Below are 15131 nucleotides of genomic sequence, written 5' to 3'. Positions count from 1 at the left end.
ATTCCAGCCCCAAGTTGGGTGTAGAGATTATGTTTAAAAAAAAAAAAAAATATATATATATATATATATATGTGTGTATGTATATGTATACACACACACACACACACACACACATATATATAATCTTAAAAAAAAAAAAGGAAAGAAATTGAACCAGCAATTAATAACCTTCCAAAACATCAAGCATCAGGACCTGATCCTTAAGAAAGAAATTGTACCAATTCTCTACAATGTCATCCAGTAAACAGAAGCAAGGTAAATACTTTCTAACTCATTCTACGAGGTCAGCACTACCTTAATACCAAAACCCAACAAAGGCATTACCAAAACAGAAAACTACAGAGCAAGATCTCTCATGAACAGATACCAAAGTCCTCCACAAGAGATTGGCAAACCAAGTCCAACAACAGTAAGAATTATCCACCACAACCAAGAGGGATTTATCCCAGGTATGAAGACTGGCTGGACATTTGAAACAGAGTTAATGTAATCCACCATATCAACATGCTAAAGAAAAAAAATCACATGATCATATCAATCAATGTAGAAAAAGGAGCTGACAAAACCCAACACCCATCTATGATCAAAACTCTCAGCACACTACAAATATGAGAACTTTCTCAATGGGATAAAGAACGTCCCCCCAAAAACCACAGCTGAAGTCATACTTAATGGTGGGACAACCTCTTTCTCACTAAGATCAAAGCAAGGATGCCCCCCTCAGTATATACCTACTATATAAAAACCAATCACTTCCTTACATACTGACACTTAAGCAGAATTTGAAATTAAAAATACATTATAAAAAAACACAAAATACAATTCTTAGGTATAAATCTAACAAAATATGTTCCAGATCTATGGGAGGAAAACTACCATGGTCTTTTTTGGCTTACTATGTTGAATTCTATCAATTGATTTTCAGCTGTTAAACCAACCTTGCATTCTCAGGATAAATACCTCCCAGTCATGATGTGCTACCCTTTTTACATAATATTGGATTTGATTTTTCCATCCAAGTACTAACCAGGCCTGACCCTGCTTTGCTTCTGAGATCAGACGAGTTTGCACTCATTCAGGGCCTGAAATTTGCAAGAATTTTTTCATCTGTTTTTATAAGAGATATTACACTGCAGCTTCATTTCCTTGTAACATTTTCCTGTTTTTCATCATGGTAGCATAGCCCTCACTGAATTAGTTGGGAGCGTCTCCCTCCTCCCGTCTTCTGAACAAGTTTCTTTGTGAGATGGGTATCATTTCTTTCTCCAATGTCTGCGTAAATCACCAAGTAAATGAGAACTGAAGTTTTCTTTGCAGAAAGTTCATATCCCAAATTGTACTTCTTTAACTTATGTAGATCTGAGTTCTCTATCTCTTCGTGGATAAATGTTGGTAATTCGATATTTCAAAGACTACAAAGCCAGGCCTCTTATCACAGGGAAGAACACCAACAAAGACTGCCAACAACGGTTGTGCAGTCAAGTCAATACCACCATCTCACACGGCCCTAATTTTCCTTGGCCACGATACAAAATGGAAGACATTCTCTGCTCATCTACCCTTCTGATACACTCATTCTGTCCATATGGTCATATTCCCCTCCAAAATTATTCTCTCAACCCAACCTCTCAATGTTCTCCCAACAGGTCTTGGGTTTTTTTTTTTTCTTCATTAATTCAGGACATGTTATTTGACCTCTTGATGAATTAAATTCCTAGAGATTCTCCACTTCTGCTTACTCTTTAGCCCACTCCTGGTTCTTCCTCCTTCTGTTTTTTGTTCAGCTATCCTCCGAAACATCTCCAACTTCCTTGTGCTGCTATTCTGTTACATCAGCCCAGCAGAACTCACACCGTGGATTAGCTTCACTTCGCACTTTCTCTGTTCCGCCTTCCAGACTGTGAAGTAACAGTGAAAGAAACCACATAACCTCATGAAATGGTACGACCTCAAGTCCACCAGAAATGTCTCCCGCGTCTTCAGCACTCTGTGACAGTTTGTGTTTCTTGCATCAAACGTATCTCCTGTTTCGTACGGTGACCATCTCACACCCACACCACAGAAAATCTATACACTACACACCCCTTCTCTTGTTCAACTGATGGCTGGCCTCCTACTTCAGTAAAATAGAAGTAATAACATGGAGGGGTGCCTGGGTGGCTCAGTTGGGTGAGTGTCCGACTCTTGATTTCTGCTCAGGTTATGATCTCATGGTTGTGAGATTGAGCCCCCTGTTGGGCTCTGTGCTGGGCATAGGGCCTACTTGGGATTCTCTCTCTTCCTCTCCCTGTGCCCATCCCAACCTCCAAAAATGAAAAAATAAAGTAAAAGAAGTAATAAGATGGAACTTTGTCCACCATCCCTCCAACACACTTACCAGTATCCCTCAAGGTCATGTTCACTTCCTAATAGTTTGACATCAGAGGTGTCTCTCTACCTGTATAATGATAATCCTTCCACTTATGACCAGGATCCCATTTTCAACATTTTCTTTGGGGATTTAATTCTATCATTTACCTCCTTTCTCACCTGAGATTTCCACACTCCATTTTATCCTGGTTTTTCCACCCACCCCCCACCCCCCCCCACCCCCGCTCAGAGCCTGAAGCCTGCTTCAGATTCTGTGTCTCCCTCTCTCTCTCTCTCTGCCCCCCACAAAATAAACATTAAAAAAAAATTTTTTTTTCCCATTTATATCCTGGTTTTGTTCCCATCAGCACTGAAATGTGCTTGATTCTCTCTTATAAATTTTTTTTTAACTTAAAAACTCTCATGAGGGGCGCCTGGGTGGCTCAGTCAGTTAAGCATCCAACTTGGGCTCAGGTCGTAATCTCTCAGTCTGTGAGTTCGAGCCCCGCATCAGGCTCTGTGCCGACAGCTCAGAACCTGGAGCCTGCTTCAGATTCTGTGTCTCCCTCTCTCTCTGCTCCTCCCCTGCTCACGGTCTGCCTATCTCTCTCTCTCAAAATAAATACACATGAAAAACAAACTTTCAAAAGAAATTAAAGTTACAAACTTGACACAAGGTTGAAAACAAATAGCTCAAAAAAAAACAAAAAAAAAAAAAAAAAAAAAAAAAACAAAACGATTTTCACGATATTAAAGAATCTCCAGATGATGCTGGGCTCAGAAAATTCACCAATGAGTTCTAGCTAACATCAAGAGACAGACTATTCATGTGGCATTTTAACTGTCCCAGAGCAAGTAAACCGAACGGAAATCCAGCATAATCCCAATACTAAAACCTGAAAAACATTGCCTTAAGACAATTTTTAGACCAATTTTTAGTTATGAATATAGAGGGAAGTTAGCAAGGGAAGTATTAGCAAAGCAAATTCAGCTGCATAGTAAATAAATCACACACCATGAAAAAGCAGAAGTCCTTCCTCAGAGCTGCAAAAATGAATCAATCCTTAGAAAAATCTATGAACATAATTAACTATATTAATGGATGAAAGGCGATTTCCTAAAACATATAATCATACTGTTAGCTGCTAAAAAAATTGTAATGAAAAATGTGTTCCTAACTTCTCTAAAAGCATGGCTTTTTTGTAAAATAAAACTAGAAGAATATTCAATTAATTTAATGCATTAAATCTGTCTGAAGCCAACTGCAAATACCACTCTTAACTCTGGGAGTCCGGAGGCCTTCCGTTAAAGTCAACAGTAGCACGATGGCAGCAATCTTGTTACTCAAGGTAAACTTGCCAGTCCTTGCAAATACAATCAGAAAGAAACGTGTGTGTGGGTGGGTGTGCACATGTGTAGATTTATACGTAAATGAGTGTGTGCGTGTAGGTATATATGTTAGAATTGCGGAACATTATCACCATTCACAGATGAAATGCGCTAACTCCCAGAAATCCAAAAACACCCAAGTGAAAAATCTGAAAACAACTCATGATTTTGGTTTGGTCACTTGCAACAGAAACATGTGAAAATCAATGGCCATTTTACATTCCTATAATGACCAGCATATTGTTCAGGACTGCTGTGGTTGCAAAGGACTGGAATTGTTCTGAACAATGGCAAGACAGAATTTACTGGAAGGGTTATTATGTAGCCCAGGTGAGCTCTGGTCCTTTGATCCCATGAGCTGCCAGGGAAAGTCAAGGACAGCTAAGCGGAGGGAGCTGCCCAGGCCCGAGTCCCCTAAGCTGGATGGTCTCTCCCCAACTCTTACTTGCTGTGATCCGTGTACCAACCTCTGTGTCTTGCCTTGTGACTGGGTTGGGTTCCTCCACCTGGTCTGAAACACCACATTCCCAGCTCCTGTGTCTCATCTCCCATGAGCAGGGAGGTGAGACTTACTACGAAGAGAGACTTATTCTCTAGGTCCCAAGTTTGAAGACAGGGGAAAAGACGCTGGCTATCTTTGCTGGGTGGAGGAAGCCCCATTTTTATCTGGTCAACTGGTGGTGGGGTATATTAAACCAGGACAGCTCCTGCTGAATCGCATGGCCGCGGTGCAGGAGAGCAGACCTCCCCCCACCGAGGGAATGGGAACCAAGAATAATGGAAACGAAAAGACTGGCTTGAAAATCATAGTGAACACACTTAACTTAAATATAAAGAGCATCTGGAAATGTCTAAAGTTACTGGGAAAACCTCACTGAAGGAAAGAATGTTGGCCAAGAAGTTTTCTTTAGAGGATTCCTTTAGCAGGTGTTAAGATGTATTTAAAAAATTTTTTTTCTAATGTTCATTCATTTTTGAGAAAGAGAGAGAGAGACAGAGAGAGAGAGACAGACAGAGACAGAGCTCATGCTCCCCATGAGCAGGGGAGGGGCAGAGAGAGGGAGACACAGAATCCAAAGCAGGCTCCAGGTTCTGAGCCGTCAGCACAGAGCCCGATTCGGGACTTGAACCCACAAACCGTGAGATCATGACCTGAGCTGAAATCAGACACAACTGACTGAGCCACCCAGGCACCCCAAAATGTATTTTAAACTACAAAAAAAAATTAGAACCAGTGAAGAAATAGGCAGGTTAATAGAAAAGGATAGAAAAGTCCAGGTAAAACAAAAGTACATGTGATATTCATGTATAAAGAAATGGCATTGTGAGCTGTAAGCTGGAACAGGTTGGGAACAACTAGCTATGAGAAAAAAAGAAGTCTGCCTATCGTATCAAAAGCACAAAACATAAAGGAAACCATTAACAGATTTGGTTATGTAAAATAAAAATAAAATAAAAATATGTCGCGGGCAGATAAAAAAAAAAAATCCACATGTAACTAATAACACAGTCAAGTGGTTAACACCTGTAATATAAATTCCATTTTAAGGCTGAGTAGCAAGGAGGTTTAGAACCAAATTGCCTGGGTAACATCTTAGCTCTAAAATTTACAAACCACGTACCTTCGGTGAACTTCTTCAACGCCTCAGTTTCTCCACCGCAACACAAAGGAAATCATCATTGTACCTACCTCACAGGAGGTGCGAAATTGTTTTCCAGAAGAAGTAAGCATTTCTGAGAGCTGCCCAGAACAGGGTGGGGAGGACACCGAGGAAGGAGGCTTGTGCACATCTCCTATTTCAGTTCTCAGAACACGGACTTTGACTTTTGTCAACTGCACCCGGACCACCTCCTGGAACGCATCCTTCTACTGTGGACTGAAACAGAGATAATGGAACTGTTAGCTAAACAGCCAATCGTGTATTCGTCGGTCAGTCTAACTCTGCCAGCACCAATCGTAATTCCTTCTAAACAATTTACGAACTCCTATAACCCTGTGGGTTTTGCCTTCATCAGCCTGCCCTCCCCTCCCCCAATTTAGAGCACTTGTCAATTTCTGTACCCCCCCCCCCCCCACCGCCCTGTGTCCCTCTGCTGGACTGCAAGCCCTAACATCCCAAATAAAGACTTTTAGCTGCTTCACAACCTCCTCGTCGTCTGGATTGTCAGAGGGGTAAGGCTTAACAACGCTAATGTGTAGAAAAGCTTAGACTAGTGTCTACACAGCGTAAGTGCCAAACACTGCCCACAATTAGATCAAACGTTAGCCATCAAGATGCAAAGGGTCTTTAAAACTGAGTAACAGAAACCAAACACACCAATAGAAAAACACAGGCAGTAACAGCTCACATGAACTAGAAGCCAGTAGTGTTAATAAATCAGTGAGGACATAATGGCTTATTCAACCTTGTTACTAATGAAACAAATGTAAGTAAAGATAGCAGAACAATGACACTTTTCATTTCAAGCTCTACCAAAAATTGATAATACCAGTAAGAAGCCACAGTAGTAACTGGTATCTTTGGGAGAGTAGTTTTGACAAAATACATTTTTTAAAATTTCAAACTGCCCCTGTCCCTCCCCCTAGAAAAGCCACTTTATATTTTTCAGCTGGGGGCGCCTGGGTGGCTCAGTCAGTTGGGCATCCAACTTCAGCTCAGGTCACAATCTCACGGTCTGTGAATTCAAGCCCCACGTCAGGCTCTGCTCTGACAGCTCAGAGCCTGGAGCCTGCTTCAGGTTCTGTGTCTCCCTCTTGCTCTGCGCCTGCCTGCCTGCCTGCCTGCCTGTCTCTCTCTCTCTCTCTCAAAAGTAAATAAACACAGAAAAAAAGATTCATCTAAAGAGGGGCATCAGGGTGGCTCAGTCGGTTAAACGTCTGACTCTTGGTTTTGGCTCAGGTCATAATCTCACGGTTCACAAGTTCAAGCCCTATGTCAGGCTCTGTGCTGACAGTGCAGAGCCTGCTTGGGATTCTCTCTCTCTCTCCCCCTCTCTCTGCCCCTCTCTCTCAAAATAAATAAACTTAAAAAAATTTTTTTCATCTAAGGAAAATGATTAAGACTGTGCACAAAGTGTTATCTCTGAGAGTTCGTGATAGCTCTGTTTAGGACAGAAGAAATGCTGTATATCTAACTGTTCAAAAGACAGCGGAGGGTGCCTAGAAATGAAATACTGCACTGCTCTCACAATCAAGGCTATGGAAGTACGTTTACTGTGTGAAAAGATTTTCAAAATATAGTAGAGATTTTAAGATGCAGGTTAGAAAACTAAAACAGAAGGATCTTTGTAAAGTGTGTGTGTGTACAAAAACAGAAGCGGAAAGATACATATCAAGCCACCTGGTTGCATGAAATTCCAGGTAACTGTTTGTTTATTCTCTTATCCTTTGTATTTTTCTTTGACGAGCATATTCTGCTTTTGTAATAAGGAAAAAACAAGGAGCTGAGGAATGGGATCTAAGAAATAATTTCTATGACCAGTGTAACTGTTGTGGCCAAGGTGTATTTTAAAGAGTGAGCTGGAGGGAATACCGTGACCCTGCCCCCCGTTCACCGGACAAGAGGGTTCAGATGTTATGAACCTCAATTATAAGCATTGTCACTGTTGCTGAAAACCAACCTCTGCTCCGGGGCCGAAATATGTAACGTGAAGACAGAGTTTGGGGGTAAAGAGGGAAGATAGTTTTATTACTTTGCCGGGCACAGGAGGCTACGGCAGGCTAACCGACTCCAACCCCACCTGGGGTACAACAAGGCTGGCAGGGTTTATAGGAAAATACAGGATCTGGGCAGTTTCCATAGGAATCTGGACAGACTGCCAGCCTTGTTTGTCATGTCTTCAAGGTGGTCTCCTGGCTAGCATTGCCACCTGCCATCAGAGTCTCGTCACTAGGTATACACTGAGGTCAGCGAGATGTCAATATTGATGCCAAATTCCTGAAATGAAGGAGTCTGCAGACAAACAAGTGAAGGGGGGGGGGGGGGGGGTGGGGCTTCAAGAATGAAGAAGAGAAAAATACATTCCGTGTAATATCAAGCCTTGCTGAAGTCCTACTGTGTCCATCTCAATTTCCATCCATCTTTACTTTTCCCTAGTGGTCTCACAGCCACAGTAAAATATACAGCAGAAGATACCAGGACACCCTCTGGGGGAAGGGGGGGACAGGCGGGCCGGCAGAACATTTCACCTGCAGGCTTCAGACTCACCACTGGATACATTCAGCCCATGCTTTCCCAGAACTGTTCCGCATGTATCCTTCACCAACCTTCCACCTCCCCCCAGTTTGGGAAACAGTATTTCCTGCTCTTTTAACTCTCTTGTCTATTTTTTTTTTCATTTGCTTATTTGGCTCTCCACTGGGGAGAAGGGGGGAATCCAGCAGGACTTCTCTAAGAAATACCATTCCAATTAGACTTAACATTTTAGGACACCAACCGTTTATTCTAAGTCATTGAAATCCACACATTGAATGCTTCGTAGTTGCATCATCCTTTTAATATTAAATGTGTGCAGCAGTAAGAGTTCTCAAGCTATTTATGAAGAATGTAATTATTTTTCCAAGATGGGGAGAGGGGAAGGCTGTTAAACGACTTCAAGACCTCCCTCTGTTGAGGGAGAAAGTCAGTGTCATTAACGCATCAAGAAACCGGAAGTGAAAACTAAAATTACAGAAAAAGGTGACATCAGTTGAGGGGAGTGAAGCTGGGGGAGAAGGGGCAATCTTCCAAATATATTTGTGAAAAAGACAAGTAGGGATAAAAATGGGAACAGAGGAGAAAGAGGTGAGTTTACTTTCTATACAAATCTATAGAAGTGGGTGAAGACCTTAAGACACATAGGGAAAAAGACCCAGAAGCAAAAGTTGAGCACTGAGGAAAGTCTATGACTGGGTAGCAAAAGATGAAAGAACATTCCAAGATGCCAAAGGAGACCAGATCAAAGAAACACGGGGTAGTCTCACGGTCTCTAGATCCACAACCATTAATGAATGATATGCAAAATAATGTTCTCCGGTCAACTATGTGAGTTTGGAAACCCAAGGGTGAACCTAGTCAAGGGATTTATTGACTCCAGGACTTTATGGAGCCTTTGATATGGAGATTTGAGTAAGGTTCTAAATTATGTTGCAGTGTTTCCCAAACTGAAAGAACCACAGAACACTTAGAGTGAAACCTATTGACTTTTCAAGGAATGAGTGTTCCAAGATACAAAGTTTGGGAAACACTGGTTTAAAAGTACACCAACTGAGGGAGGAAGTGATTTTCAGAGGGTGTGAATGGTCATCATATAACCACACACAGAAATACATGGTTTACTGGGGCGCCTGGGTGGCTCAGTTGGTTAAGGATCCGACTTGGGCTCGGGTCATGATCTCATGGTTCACTGAGTTCGAGCCCCACATGGGGCTCTCTGCTCTCAACACAGATCAACACAGAGCCTGCTTCGGATCCTCTCTCCCTCTCTGCCCCGCTCAAAAATAAATATTATATAAAATAATAAACATTATATAAATAAAATCACTTACTCAATGACTTAGAAGCCTCTTTACCATCCAAACACAGCCAGAGTTCTTTGAAAGGTTAATATCATCTCTTACTGAAATGTCTAAAAGTTACGTCCACGGTGAGAACCTGAGCCTTTAAAACAGCATTTGAAGGTGTATCTGAATGGCACTGGCCATGTAACTGAGGTTCTCCATATTGCTTCCTAGCTAAAGCCATTCTGATGAAGACGTCTAGCATCGACTGGAATATCCTGGTGACATTTAGATGACGTCTTGTTGTTTCTGAGCCCTTTTCTCATGCAGAAGAGAAAAATGGGAGAAAAGAAAAAAAGCAATGGAAAGAGGAGGGGAGGGAGGAAGGATAGACTAGACTACAGCCTGCGTTGAGAGAATAATCTATCCCCGTTCAACTTTTTGTCGGTTTCAAAATATCACTTGAAGGGCTGGAAACAATGGTTACAGCTGAAAATATCCACATATCTTGTTTTCAGGGTTTTTCATTCTATTCAAGTTTTTATTTATTTACTTTGAGAGAGAGAGAGAGCGCACTAGCAGGGGAGGGGCAGAGAGAGAGGAGAGAGCAAGAATCCCAAGCAGGCTCCAAGCTGTCAGCACAGAGCCCGACGTGGGGCTCCAACCCACGAACCGTGAGATGATGACCTGAGCCAAAGTCAGACGCTGAACTGATGGAGCCACCCAGGCGCCCTTAGAGTTTTTCATTCTAGATCCCACTTAATTCTGATGCCAAGAGAAAACAGAGAGAGGTACGCTGGGCTGGAAATACAGTCCCAGCTCACCTGCAGAGCCCAAAGGCTGTGAGTTCCTTCCCCCTGAGACTTCCCCGGCAAACGACTTGAAAAGAGTCAAATTCTCAAGGCAGATAAGTCAGCAAGTCTTCCCCGTAGTAATGACTGGCAGAGCGCATTGATCTGAGGAAGGACACTGGCTGTCGAACTGCCACCGAGGCCAGCCAGAACCCCAGCCCGTCTTTGATATGGAAATCCAAAGGGTGGGATTCCTCTTGAATGGATACGCAGCCAGTGCTGCAGACAAAGCGTAGAAGCTGAATCAATCAAGTCGTATTCTTGTTCCTGGAAACAGCTCAGAATCCGGCTTCCCGTTAGCCAGATCCTTTTGATTCTACTGACATCTACGGGCTGGGACTTAACTCTGCTCTTCTCTTCACATACCCATTGTCCAAATCCGCCTATTTTTTAAGGCTTGGATGGGTAGAGTTTCAAAAACAGTGGAGTAAACCCACAGTCCGTTCAAAGGGGGCGCTCTAAGAACCACCTGCCTTTCTGTCCCCCCGAGACAGGTGGAAAATTAGTTCTATCAAAAGCCACACCCGGGGGGAACAGGGTCCCCTAGTAGTGGCCTTTCCAGGCAGTGTCTCATCACCTACCTGCTTTGCTTCAGTCACTTAAGAATACCTTGGCACACAGAGAGGATGCGGCTTCGGAATATACTATCCTCGGTATGGTACACTTCATCTACAGATTAACCAAGCTTGCCTAACACACACTGTATCAACGTAACTGGGAGGAATGACAAGGTCCTTTATTTTGTGGCACCTGTCACAGTCCTTGAGGCGGATCTGGAGAGACTGACCAAAGTTCCGTGAAGCCTCACCCTGCCTCTGGATGTTCTATTTTGAAGCAGGTGGCCTCTCTGCTCTCTCCTCTTTGCATCCCACAGCCGGTACCTTGGTCGCCTTCCATAACGCCTGCTGCCTCTGTGACCAGGTCCCCACTCAGTGCCACCAACTCCAGTCATCAACTCGCATCACCCGGAGGCTCTGTATCCCCAAAGCTACTTCCACGGAAGCCTGTGGAACCGCGCTGGTCTCACATCTGCACCGTCTGCCGACCTCCCCCGCCTGTGACCTGAGACCCCACTTTTGTTTCTGAAGGCAGAACACTCCACCCCTTCTTCAATGTGCTTCGTCTGCCACACGCAATTTTTCCCTCACAAGGAGGAAGAGGACCTTCCCCAGGCAAACAGCCCAGATTCTTTAAACGGCACTGAGAGTAGCATGAATCCTGCATTTGAGATAAGAGCGTTAGCCAATCGGGAGTGCCTGGGTGGCTCGGTCGGTTGAGCGTCCAACTCTTGGTTTCTGCTCAGGTCATGATCTCGCAGTTTGTGGGTTCCAGCCCCGCGCCGGGCTCCGCACTGGCCATGCACAGCCTGCTTGGGATTCTCTCTCTCCCTCTCTCTCTGTCCCCACCCTCTCAAAATAAATAAATAAAAAGAAAAGAAAATTAGCCAAATATATAAATATGAAAATAGCATGTTCCAGTGAGCCAGGCTCCCATTGGGCTCTGATGGCCCACAGTCTTTGACTTAGTGCTCATTGATAGCAGAGGATGTGCTCGCCAAATGCTGAGACGCTGACCCCTTTCCTTTCCGGAACAATCCGTATTCACACACGACCACCACGACAGAGACCTGAAGGTAATGAGAACACACGCTCTTGGTTTAAAATCCTCCTGAACGAGAGAAACTAGGAAACAAAAGACCCGTGCATTTTCTCCTCACTTGGAGGCATGACACAGGAGGAAGATCATGGACTTTAGGGTCTGAGAAAATGGAGTCTGAAATCATTTACTTTATCTAAGCCTGACACTCATCAGCTGGAGAATATAAGACAAGGATTTGAACAAGCCAAATATTTACATTTCTGACATGAGCCACACTCTATACAAATGGTAGAGACTCTACAGAGAGTCTCAAACTAGCCATCATAGATCTTAAAAGGTGGTTCCAATAAAAGAAAAGAAGGTCAACCATCATTCAATAGGAAGAAAGGACCCAACCATCTTGAGCCTCCCTGCTACATCCTCTTCTGCCCCAAGATATCCTATGTCAGTGGTTCCCAACCCTGGCTGATGCCCAAACCTGGTATAATTACATGTCCGTGAGCCCTACCCCTTCATAGTCTGATGCAGTCTAAAATCGGGCCAGGAATGTGTATTTTCCATAAACAAGCACAAGGTGATGCTGAATTCCAACTACGTTTGTAGATTACTGACCACTCTACAGAACACTGGGGATTCCTCTGAGCTCAGGCAGTGACTGATCCTTTTACCCAAGACCCTTCCCTTACTCCCCAGCTACTCCCCTCCGTATGAGGCTTGCCTCACATTTGTATAGGTGTTAGGAAAAACAGATTCCACTTATGCATTCTCTGAGATCAAGGGGTGCGGAGGAAAGGTAACGGGTTCTCCCCAGATGTTTATTTACTTTTGAGAGACAGGGAGATATACAGCATGAGCAGGGGAGGGGCAGAGAGAGAGGGAGACAGAATCCGAAGCAGGCTCCAGGCTCTGAGCTGTCAGCACAGTGCCCAACACGGGGCTCGAACTCACGAGAAGCGAGATCATGACCTGAGCTGAAGTCAGACGTTTAACCGACTGAGCCACCCAGGTGCCCCTGATTTCCAACCAGAGCTAAAGGCAAATCATTGCCACTCATGTAGCTTAACATTGCTCTCAGGACAGGCCTGATGTCATTCTCAATTCTTAGAGGAACGTCAGGTGTCCCTCACTTTAAAAAAAAAAAAAAAAGAGACCAGATCCAGGCTTGCTGCTCAAGGAATCACAAGGTAGCAGCCCTCCCCATGCAGGCTAAGGGCAGATACACTTTAATTATTTGCAAGCCAATTTCCAGGCGAAATCAGATTCAAAACATAATCCAACCCATCCAGATTCTGGGTATCTGCTCTAGAAATAAATCTTCCATTGAGGAAATACACAAAATATCCATGTTCCAGCTAAGTAATGAGCCTTGGCCTTGAAGGACCCAGATTGGATTTGAAACACAAGAGTCAGAAGATTGGAATTCAGGACCCCAGAGCGGGTCTGTTACTTGTAAATTGTATTCTCATGCCTAGCCTCACACCAGGATTTCCACCAAAGTCCCTGGAGATTAATTCATCTGTAACGGAAATACACCTTTCCTATTCTTTCACACCACGTTGCCTTCCTTCTCTTTCAAATAAATAAAGCATTAAAAGATGCTCAACCCCACAGGGCAATTTTTAAATGAAGGATTGTTCCAGCCTGGAGGGTAGAGGACCCGGAAAATATGCTCAGTGTGAAAACTCTCCACTGAGAAAACTCCAAGCAGAACTTAGTGTTGAATCCAGTCCCCTGATTTTGCCACGGTCCCCTGCCCTCCATCCCCCCTTGTCTCTTTGGGGCTGAGGAGAAGCTGACAGCTTAAACAAAGCCCTGGGTGAACAAAGGGACCCTTAGAAGAGATGAGCCCCTCGCCGGCCTCACCCATCTCCCGCCCCCTCACCCCGAGTTTCAGGCAAGGCTTACCTCACCCAGAGGAAGAACCAAGCCCCTTGGATGATGAACACTAACCCTTTAGCATCCATTTTTAAAAACCCACCATTAATATAGACTGACACTGAATCCCCTGCTAATCGGATTAGGGTATATTGCTCAAACTGTCATTCAGGGCCAAAGCCCCTTTATCTCGTTGCTGATAGGAAGCTAAGCTCCTTGACTCACTTTGCTGCCTCTTAGGAGTCATCAAGAATCTGACTTCTTCAAGCCAACAATTTTATTTGCTTAATCTTGGGTGAAGAGATTAGGGATTTAGAGAAGATTTTTCAACATCCCTGCCATTCCTGGTGAGAAGAGCCATTCCTTCCTCCTGTACCCCTTCTCCCTCTGCCGATGACACACATACACCCCAAAGCAACAGACACACGCCCCAACACAACACAGAGAAATACAATACACACACCCCCAACACACTCCACACACAAAGATGCCACACACACACCCCAATACACAGAGATACAAGACACACACCACACAACACGCACGTTATGCATACACAAGAGAAAAAACAGGAATTCAAGCCTGGTGGTATTTCATCAAAACGTGGCACTTTCAGGGGCGCCTGGGTGGCTGAGTCAGTTAAAAGTGTCCGACTCTTGGTTTCAGCTCAGGTTATGATCTCGCGGTTCTTGAGTTCGAGCCCTGCATCTGGCTCTGCACTGACAGTGCGGAGCCTGCTTGGGATTCTCTCACTCTCTGGAAATAAACTTTAAAAAAATACTAAAAATAAGTGATGCTCCTATAGGGCTAGTGGAGCGAGTCTCAGAGTTTAGGAGGCCTCTGAAATCAGGTGGCCAGCGTTATGCACTTTTGTTGCAAGACCTGTGAACAATCAGGGTGCCTATTCCTTTATGTTCTGCCAGGGGTCAGCTTTAACTGGAGCCTGGTGGCTTTCAAATGGAGACCCCAGTTTTAACTGAAACCTAGCAGTTTTCAGATGGAGACCCCAAGTGTTGGGGCGTGGGGTGGTGGGGGGAGAGAGAAAAACTTCACATTCCCGGGACCTGGTCAGTAACACTCAGCAAATTCCCTGATATTTGTGGGTCCTTCATCACCGCTGTGCATTAGAACATGTAATGCTCACTCCAAACCAAGCTCTGTAGCCCCACTCAACTCCCATCCGCTAACAACGTAAGACAACCACGAAAAGGAAAATGCTCTCCTAACCTGAGGACCAAAGGGGAAATTTATTACTCAAACTGGAGGTAACTCAGAGTAGGGGCACCAAGATGGCCAGGATTCAATAAAGCACATACAGTAACAGAGGAATGTGAGTCAGATGAACCCATATCCCCCCCCCCCCCCCGTGGCCCGGCACAAGCCATCACTGATGCTCTAAAACTCTACTTCTCCATCTCTCAGCCGGGGACAGTGACAGATGTACAGCTGCTAGATGGTCCTTATGGAGTCGTCTGTGGGTCAAAGTAATGCAGTAAAAGCTCTGCATGGGGGGGGGGGGGGGGTGCACCTGGGTGGCTCAGTCGGTTAACCGTCCGACTTCGGCTCAGGTCATAATCTCATCGCCTGTG

General features: G+C 44.3%; 1 long non-coding RNA gene across 1 annotated transcript in view; it reads right to left on the bottom strand.

Annotated features, from left to right (window-relative positions):
• The window catches only part of LOC122205987, a 56741-nt gene that overhangs the window by 22278 nt on the left and 19332 nt on the right, over positions 1-15131 (bottom strand). The window contains exon 2 of the long non-coding RNA XR_006196329.1: positions 5429-5615. This is a non-coding gene — a long non-coding RNA (uncharacterized LOC122205987). The remainder of the gene's footprint in view (positions 1-5428; positions 5616-15131) is intronic.

Source organism: Panthera leo, chromosome E1 (genome assembly GCF_018350215.1).
Source record: "Panthera leo isolate Ple1 chromosome E1, P.leo_Ple1_pat1.1, whole genome shotgun sequence".
In the NCBI taxonomy this organism is placed as follows: Eukaryota; Metazoa; Chordata; class Mammalia; order Carnivora; family Felidae; genus Panthera; species Panthera leo.
The sequence above is the reverse complement of the archived record's forward strand: the minus strand, read 5'-3'. Positions and strand labels throughout refer to the sequence as shown.